The 10,000-nt window shown below is 39.0% G+C and overlaps 1 protein-coding gene across 1 annotated transcript in view; it reads right to left on the reverse strand.

Moving 5' to 3' along the window:
- LOC115218511 (sushi, von Willebrand factor type A, EGF and pentraxin domain-containing protein 1-like) overlaps positions 1-10,000 on the reverse strand; it is a 322,239-nt gene that overhangs the window by 250,034 nt on the left and 62,205 nt on the right. The window lies entirely within an intron of this gene.

Consider the following 10,000-nt stretch of genomic DNA (forward strand, 5'->3'; position numbering starts at 1 on the left):
GTGAATTATTCAAACCCCAAAGAATCCTTCTTAACACATGGCTATGATGATCCCCCACCACTTCTGCTCGTGATCAGAGATGCACATATTGTCTGCCACTAAGGGACATGCTCAACTGGTTAAGGTCAAACAACTGACAAGCAAATCTGTGGTATTGAGCAGAATATTTGCTGTAGCCCATCTTTTATACCAAGGCAAAACAATGTACATGATAACACTTCCAATCAGTTAAGATCAAAAGCCATGAAAGCCACTGCCTGGTACTACATCAGGGTATAATGGTGCCCGTGGGCATATGGCGTAATTGTTAAGAGCGCAGGCTACTAACCCCAAGATTCTGAGTGCAATTCCAGGCAGTGGCCTGTATAATAATAATAATAATAATAATAATAATAATAACAACAACAACAACAACGAAAAATACTTTGGGAATGGAACCCAGGTTCGAAATTTCCCCAAGACACCTGAAGGCTGGAGGGTATATCAGCCGAAGCGTTGTGTTAACAACAAACAAGATGAGGACAAATATCCAGCAAATGTAAATAATGTACAAAATATGTTTTCCTGTGCTACTATTAGTTTCATGCAATGAAAGTATGGCTGACAGTATTTTTTAACAAGACTGGTATCTTAGAGCAATTTTCAGGCACTGCCCACATGGTATAGCAAGCTACAAATAGGATGATAGGATGAGAGAAAAAGTAACAAGGGTGAGAAAGAAGTAGATATAAATGGTGGAAAGATAAAAAACCAGAATATGAAAAGAAAATCAGAAAGAAGCAAAAATAGGTATAGTGAAATTATCATATAGCTGCTACCCTAATATGAAAAGCATCATTACACAAGAACAACACGAAGAGCTCACTCCCAGTTATAACTGTCAAGTCCCAGAAACCTGTCCACTCATCCAGGGATGTATGATTAAATCCATCATATATGAGGCAGAAGTTACAGCAATTCTAGATAATAACACAACTGAGAAGAGCTATACCAGACTATGAGAAGGCGACTTCAAAAATCGCTATGCTAATCACATATTTTCCTCCCAACACTGGGACAAAAGTAAAGCTATTAAGTTGGCTAGCCACGAATAGGGTTTAAAGTCAAATTCCACACCACATACGATAAAGTGGATAATAGTCGAAAAATTCACACCACATATATGTTGTGTAGTGAAACTGTACACCCCTCTCAGTAAAAAGTGGTAGGATGCAGGTATTATAAATAGACCAGGAGCCGGTCATCAAGTGCTGAGAGTTGAAGAGTTAAGAGTCGACAGTTTTAGTTGGTATCTTGTGGAGCTATTGGCGATAGTAAGACAGAAGAAGTTGGTGTATTACTAGTCCGGTATGAAGAGATACAACAGTATTCAATGACTAGTAACTATTGTGGTTACTAACATACAACGGCAACTACAGCACAATGGCAGTCATACATCACACCAGTGGGAGGAACCCACTTTGCAACAGCATATCTGAAAGAACTGAGATCCTTTTCAGATTTGAGAACTTGATCACACTGCTGAATTCTAGATCCGAAATTTTCAACAGTTGTAAGCATATGACTAAAGTCCTGTTGATGAATTGTAAAGTACCACCCTCTCTGAATTGAGCAGCTGTGCCACAGGCACTATCTTTTTAGCCTTATATCTTATGGTCAAATCTAATCCACCCCTTTTGCTTTTTTCTCTTTTCTTTTTCATTTTCTGGATTTTCAACCTCCCACCTTTTTATATCAATTGTTCTCTTGCTTTTTCTCTCATTCTATCGTCCTATTTTTAGCTTGCAATACCATGTGGGTAGTGCCTGAAAATTGTGCTGAGACACCAGTCATGTTAAGAAATACTGTCTGACATGCTTTCATTGCATGAAACTAATATGAGCACATAAAAACATATACTGTGTTTATTAAATAGCATTTATCTCTCACCAGATGGAGTACTTTTTTTGTTGATCTTACATTACAGAACAGTACACTGTGTGTGTGTGTGTGTGTGTGTGTGTGTGTAAAGAAAAACGGTAGTTAGGATTTGGATAAAAACTATTTGTTTAGTGCTTTCATCCCTTTCAGGGATTCATCATCAAATCTCTGAAAGGGACGAAAGTGCTAAATAAATAGTTTCATAATGGTGATTCAAAACTGAACTGCTACAAGTCAGTCAGACATCATTAGCAGACTACAGTAGAGGGTGAAACCACAATAGACTGGGTTTAACCAATGTGATTCAATTTTCTAGAACTTTCTGCTTGTGCCACTTTTTCTTTGCAGACTGTTGAGACCAGCTATCTCAGTCATACATCTAAACCTCTTGCAAGGCAGAATTTTGAAGTAGCTGCATGTTGTGTCTCCATTTTCATCACATTCAGCCAATTGGAATAGATGGCCGATAGTAGACAGGGATTTTCATCACCATGTATATAGCGCAATTATTTTCCAGTTGTGATGGGCCAGCCACAAATTACTGTATCAGTAAGCTTGTAAACTCCAAGCAGTATGTTTCTCCCAGCACGTAATTATTTCTGTTAGTATTTGTAAAAGACCAACACAGTTAAAATATGTGCCATAATAAAAACTGTTAATTGTTCACATGTGTTGTCAGTTAAGTGTTGTCATATAAACCAAGAAATATATTTTTATTCAGCAACTCAACCTGTTATCATCACTTCAGACCAGCCAACAACAACAACCACACCAACACGACAACTCATGATAGTTTTTATTCAAATCCTGAGTGCCTTCTTTTTCTTGATATATTAAATCTGTACATCACTGGAAGCAATCTGAATACATACATGCAAACCCCCCACACACACACACACTCACTCACTCACTCACTCACTCACACAAACATATACGCACATATATGCAAACATATGCATTTATACATGCTTATGTGGGGTGACTGAAACAAAATATATTTTTTACAAATGTTCACTACCTTACAAAAACTATATCAGCTAAGCAAATGGTCTTCCCTAAATGCATTAAGAGCATTGATCACTATTTCAGAAAATTATTGCCATTCTCTTTGAGCATATAAAAGACAAATTTAGACAGGGCAAAATGAGTAAGGCAAGATAATGTAAATTTGTTGCTTCAGTTCTCCAAAAAATAAACTCAATACACATCAATATCCATCTCCAGACATCAGAAATGCAAAAAGAAAAATTTAAACATCTAAGTCAAATGAAAGAGGATTGGGGGAAAATGGCACATGATATGAAATTAAGGAAACTTGATCAAAAAAAAAAAAAACTCAACACAATATATTCTCTATTGCTTCTTCACAATCTGCTGGAATGTCCTCTTCATGATATATTTATACATTATGCAGTTGAAGTGAAGAAGTTATTAAAATTAATCATTACTCAGTTTACTTCATTTTAAACATTTTTTGAAAGATGGATTAAACATAAAAGTGGAAAAAGAGGAACAATGAAAAAAAAAAAGAAAAGAGAAACACAAAAAAGAAAGAAAAGGGGGAAAACACTTGAAAATGATCAAATTAGTTACCAGTGTGGGAAAAAATTGACTTGGAATCCAACTCAGAAAAGAATATTGATTGTTACACACTGAAAATTCTCCAGATGGTTCATTAGCAACCTTCATTACAATCTGGTGAAAGTTGAGGAAAGATTTCTTGAAAAAAGAGGACCTGTTACCTCTGCTTCAGACTCCTTAAACTTCAACAACAAAACTATTCTGACCAATTTTTACTCCTTAAAGATAAGGCAACAATACAAAATGATGATGTAATACATGCAATGTAATCATTTCAAACAGGTTGGGAGACAATAACAAGAAATCAGAAATTATTCATTTTGCCCAGTTACTAATTTTCCCCCCACACATATGGCTGTGTGTGTGTTCATGGACTCACCTGTCATAGATGACAGGTGTGGATTCTCCAAGTTCTTGCTGAACAAGCTGCACAGGTGATTTGTTTTATTGTGATCAAATCTTTGAGCTGTAAGTTAGCTTACTCCCTCCATCAACTCAGAACTGCCTGCACACCTGATGTTGAAGTGACGGGAAAAGATGTTTTGGTTAAGAACACAGCACACTGCCCTCTATGGGCATCTCATGATCGTGAGTGCAACACCCTATAATGGCTGAAGGTTGAGTTGATAAATAATGCTGGTTTGAGTAAGGCTGCATGTATAGATAAAGGACAAATGAGGAAACCAGGATTAAGTGCGACAGTTTATTCAACCTGTTAAAAAGAGTTAAGACAGCAAAGCTGTTGAAATACATAGTGAAGAAATGGTCTGAATATATACACAAAGGTTTAACATGCAGTTGGTACATAATGATTGTGTATAGATTGTGGATAGAACAGGAAAAGCAAATATGAGACATAACTTCTGCTGGAGGACAGAAACAATATACACATTGAAAGAATAGCTGAGACTGCCTCCAGAATAAAACTTATTCTTTGCCGAAGATCTAAACTCCACCATGCAACTAAGGAGAATAGTGGGAAAGGCTTCATTAAATAGCTGATGGTAGGCTCTCAGTGAAGAGGCATAAATTGGCACATGTGACTGGTTTGGCACGTGGTCTCATTGGATGACTTAAAGCATCCAATCTGCACAAACGGTCATGTGACCACTTGTATAAAATAGGTAAAATACACCAATTGGCAACTAATTAAGTCTAGACAGCCAAATAATAAACATAGCATCTGCTACAATCCTAACCACTCAGCCACTTCATTACACACACAATGAAACATGTACACACACATATATGCATATTCTTGAAAGTTTCCAGTTCATAGAAACAAGCGTAACCACATAATACTGGGTGTTTATATGTGTATAAGTGTGTGTGTACATATATGTGTGTGCACGCATTGCAGCTGTGTGTGTATGTACACACACATGCGCATGTGCACATTTTTGCACTCTTGAAAGTAAAACACCAAGTTAATCCTGCTCAAGCACTATATCAACAATGCTACAAATGTTAGTAATTATGGTGAAGTTCACAGCACAGAAATAGTCACATGCTTGTTTCAGTACACAGGTGCATGACTGAGTTTATAAATGGAGATATTAAACATTCATTTTTCAGTTATATTCTGGGGAAAAAGAATATTCATGTCTTGTTTAAGTGCTCTTTCTGTTGTGTGTTTATATGTTATTATGCATTTGAACAGTGGAAATTTGCCTGTGCAAACAACTTAATGTGCACATGTCTATGTATGTATGTATGTATGTATGTATGCATGTATGTATTATATGTGCAGATTTGTATGTTTTGTGTATGTCTTCTCATGTATATAGTTGCATATCTAGACATGCTCATATATACTCAAATGATAAACTTCTGGAAAGTTCTAAGGACTTTTACAGTTCCAGTGATGGATTGGATCTGTAGTGTTTGAATCAGATTTCTCCTTTCTGGTTTTGAAAAGCCTAATTTCTCAAGATTGGTATTTAGACAGTGTGTTACGTATCCCAGTGCCCCAATAATTACAGTTATAAACCTGAACTTATAGAGTAGTTGTAGATTCCTAAATAGTTCAGCATAGGTATTTTCTTTTTCACTGACCTTTATGTTAACATCTGCTGGGCAGCTAATTTCCACAACTGTACAGAGTTTCTCTTCTCTGTCCCAAATGACTTTATCAGATCTCTTATGTATAGAGAAAGAGCCAGTTCCTAACCTAGATTCAATGCTCCTTCATTGAAATTTCAACATCAACAATTTCCAATGCATGATATCTAAAATGGGATGAAAAGAGTAATGGCTAATTTCAATAATTTCTTCTCTTTAACAGCAGTAAGAGAGCCACTCCAGCAGATCGTGAAGAAGCTGCAAAGAATATTTCATGATGAGTTTTTAGATTTAGTTGAGTTTCATTAATTTCATATCATGTGCCATTTTTCCATGATCCTCTTTCATTTGACCTAGACATCTTAAATTTTTATCACATTTCTGATCTTTCTGGTGTTTAAGGATGTTATTTAAGTGTATGAGTCTTTTTCAAATAAAACAGTGAATTGAAGCAGTAAATTTACCTTATCTTGTCTTATTCATGTTGCCATTACCAAAATTGTCTTTTATATGCTCAAAAAGATGGCAATAATTTTCTGTAATAGAGTTCTGAATATTTCGGTTTTGGCTTTGGTTTGCAAGATTCTTTATATGAGTTCGTGTGTTGAAGTATATTCTGTTGTGTCTGGGGAGAATCATTTTCTTTTTGTGCCTTATAATTTAACACACTCACTGGTCAAATTTCCACTTATTTTTTATTTTAATTTTCCTAAAATTTGACCGGTGAGTGTGTTACATTATAAGGGAAAAAAAGAAACTGACTCTCCCCAGATACAACAGTTCTGAATATGTTATAGTGCATTCAGAGAAGGTCATTTGCTTGGCTAATATAGATTTTGTAAGGTATTGAACATTTGTAAAAAAAATTTTTTTTTTCGCGAAGTCAAAAATGCATTAAATACTCCTCATTTTGAACCCCACCCCCCTATATATTCTATATACATGAATTATGTTGACATAAGATCTGAATTAAGTAACATACATATGAATTTATTAGTTATGTCAAATGGACTTTGAAGCCTGTATTCTATGATCCCATGAATTACGTTGAGTATTGAATCAAGGATTCTATCCCAAAATACTTATGTTGACTGACCACTAAAGGATTTATCCAGCACATACTAACATTCAGCAGTTTGGATATGGAAGCAGTATTCTACATTCATGAATTTAATGACTGGGCTTTTGCTGAATTACTAAGTTATGGGGATGTAAACACACCAACACTAGTTGTCAAATGGTGGTAAGGGACAGACACAGACACAAAGATATTCTTTTATTCTTTAGTTGAACCCATTGCCCCCAGAAGTTATTCTTTGTAAGCCAAGTACTTATTCTATCAGTCTCTTTTGCCAAACCTGTAAGTGTACAGGAATGTAAACACACACACACAAGCATCAGTTGTCAAGCGATGATGAGCGGGGGGGGGGGACAGACACACAAACATATACATGTATATATCATCATCATCATCATCGATCAACATCCGTTTTCCATGGGTAGGACGGTTCGACCAGGATCTGGGAAGCCAGGAGGCTGCACCAGGCTCCAGTCTGATCTGGCAGTGTGTCTACAGCTGGATGCCCTTCCTAACGCCAACCAGGGGCCAGAGGAGGCTGGAAACAGCCATGATTGGTTGGTGCTTTTTACGTGCCACTGGCACGGACGCCAGTCAAAGCTGCACTGGCCACATTCGGATGGTGCTTTTTACGTGCCACCAGCATGGGTATCATAACTACAATTTCCTTTTGATTTTTATTTTGATGTTGATTTACTTGACACAATGTCTCCTCAAGCACAGCAGGTCACCCTACAATCCAAAGTAAGCACATCAGGCTGTCCTGCAAGCCATGAACTCACTTCATTTGTCGGGTCTTCGCAGTCACAGCATATCTCCAGAGGTCTCGGTCTTTCGTCATTGCTTCTGTGAGGCCTCAACGTTCAAAGGTCATGCTTCACCACCTCATCTCATGTCTTCCTGGGTCTACCTCTACCCCAGATTCCTTCAACTGTTTGGGAGCAGCACTTCTTCATACATGTCTCCTCATCCATCTGTAGTACATGACCATACCAACGCAAACGTCTCTCTTGCATGCCACATCTGATGCGTCTTATGTCCAACATTTCTCTTAGAGCGCTTACACTGTCGTGTATGCACATTGACATTACACATCCAGCAGATCATGCTAGTTTCGTTTCTTTCGAGCCTACACATGTTCTCTGCAGTCACAGCCCATGTTTCACTGCTGTGAAACATGGCAGTTCGCACACATGCGTTGTACAATCTACCTTTCACCCTGAGCGAGAGACCCTTTGTCACCAGTAGAGGTAGAAGTTTTCTAAACTTTGCCCAGGCTATTCTTATTCAAGTGGTAACACTCTCTGAGCATCCACCCCCACTACTAACTTGGTCACCTAGGTAGCAGAAGTTTCTCTACCTGGAGTGTGATGGAATCTGTTTTCTAAGTCTCTGAGGTGTCTATTGCCCCTGTGCATCTGCCACACACAAAAGCTATCTTCTCAATTAATTTTCCTTTGATCTTGCTGCACCTCTTATGTGTCCATAGCTTACACTGGGTACATCTTATGGAGTTTCTACCTACACCTTTTCTACAGATCGAGCAGAGCCACCTACCTGAGGGGGTGTGTGATGAGTTCGCCTTCCTACTTACTAGAACTTTGGTCTTTGCTACATTGACTCTAAGGCTTTTTGATTCTAAACCTTGTTTCCACACCCAAAATTTCTTTTCTAGTTCCGGTAGTGATTCTGCTATGAGAGCCAGGTCATCAGCATAGAAGAGCTCCCAGGGGCAACCTGTTTTGAATTCCTCTGTTATTGCCTGGAGGACTATGATAAATAAAAGGGGACTGAGGGCCGAACCTTGGTGGACCCCTACTTCTACCTGGAATTCTTCGCTATACTCATTGCCAATCCTAACCTTACTAGCAGCCTCTCTGTAAAGGGCCTGTACAGCCCTTATTAACCATTTGTCTATCTCCAGTTTCCACATCGCCCACCAGATAAGGGATCAGGGGACCCTGTCAAAGGCTTTCTCCAAGTCCACAAAAGCTAAGTATAGAGGTTTATCCATAGCAAGGTATTTCTCCTGCAGTTGTCGAACTAGGAATATGGCATCAGTGGTGCTTCTACCCAGCACAAAACTGAACTGCATCTCATCTAAGCAGACACTCTCCCTAATGACATGGGCTATGACCCTCTCCGTGACCTTCATCACCTGATCCAGCAGTTTGATACCCTTGTGGTTATTTCTATCTAGAGCATCACCTTTACCCTTGTAGCAGTTGACTATGGTGCTGCTATGCCAGTCATTGGGTATGATTCCATTATGGACTACAATGCGGTTGACTAGGCCATAGCCCACAACACCAGATGTTTTAAGCATCTCAGCAGGGATTCCTGATAGGCTGGGGGCTTTTCCTGACTTCATACCCTTGATTGCTTTATCTACTAGGGAGCTGTCTATTCGGATAGCTGGTCTCTCTACTGGATCAACATTTCGCAGACTCTCCTTCTCCAATTCATTCTCCACATTCAGCAGTCTTTCATAATGACTTCTCCAAGCCTCTTTCTTTTCAGAATCATTAAAAGCAAGTGCGGACATATTTCTCTCCTGTGACATCACACACTGTTTTGCAATTCTAAATACCTCAGTTCTTTGGTCCTCACGTTGCTAGACATTGGCAAGCTTCTTCTTTTCCACTTCGCCCTTGGCTATGTATACCTGCTGCCCAGCCTCCCTTTTGGCTACCGGGTACAGTTCCCTGCTACCCCCACCCTTCCAGGCTTTCCAGGCCTGTTTCTTTGCTCTAATGGCTTTGTTTACCATACTATTCCACCACCATGTAACTGTAGATCTAGAAGGGACTTTGCACCATCCACAGACTTGGTCTGTGGCACTCGGCAAGCTGTCCTGTAGGAATTTCCAGCTACCTTCTATGTCCAATGTCAGTAGCACCTCCTCCTTCTCCTCAAATTTCTTGATTAGGATGTCCCTAAATCTCTGACCATGTGAAGAGTTCTTTATCTTCCTAATCCTTCTTTTTTGGATTGGTCTGCTTCTTGGTATCCTGGCCTTGTGCCTAAAGTCACTAATGACTAGCCTATGCTGGGGGGTACATTCTTCACCCAGGAGGGTCTTTGCATTTAAGAGCAACCCTGCGTCCCGCTGTCTGGTGAGGATGAAATTAATCTGGATAGCAGAGTCCCCTGATTGATAGGTTATAAGGTGGCTGTCTGGCTTCCTGAAGTTAGTGTTGCAGATTAAAAGGTTACATGCATCACAGAAGTCGGGTTCCAATACCATGGCCACCATATACCCCAGTGAAGATACCAGATTCCCACCCAACATGCCCATTAAAGTCTCCAGCCACAAAGATGAGGTCATTGCCACCCGTCTTTGAGGTAGCCTGTATAAGG

The sequence above is a fragment of the Octopus sinensis genome, linkage group LG13 (assembly GCF_006345805.1).
Source record: "Octopus sinensis linkage group LG13, ASM634580v1, whole genome shotgun sequence".
Classification (NCBI taxonomy): Eukaryota; Metazoa; Mollusca; class Cephalopoda; order Octopoda; family Octopodidae; genus Octopus; species Octopus sinensis.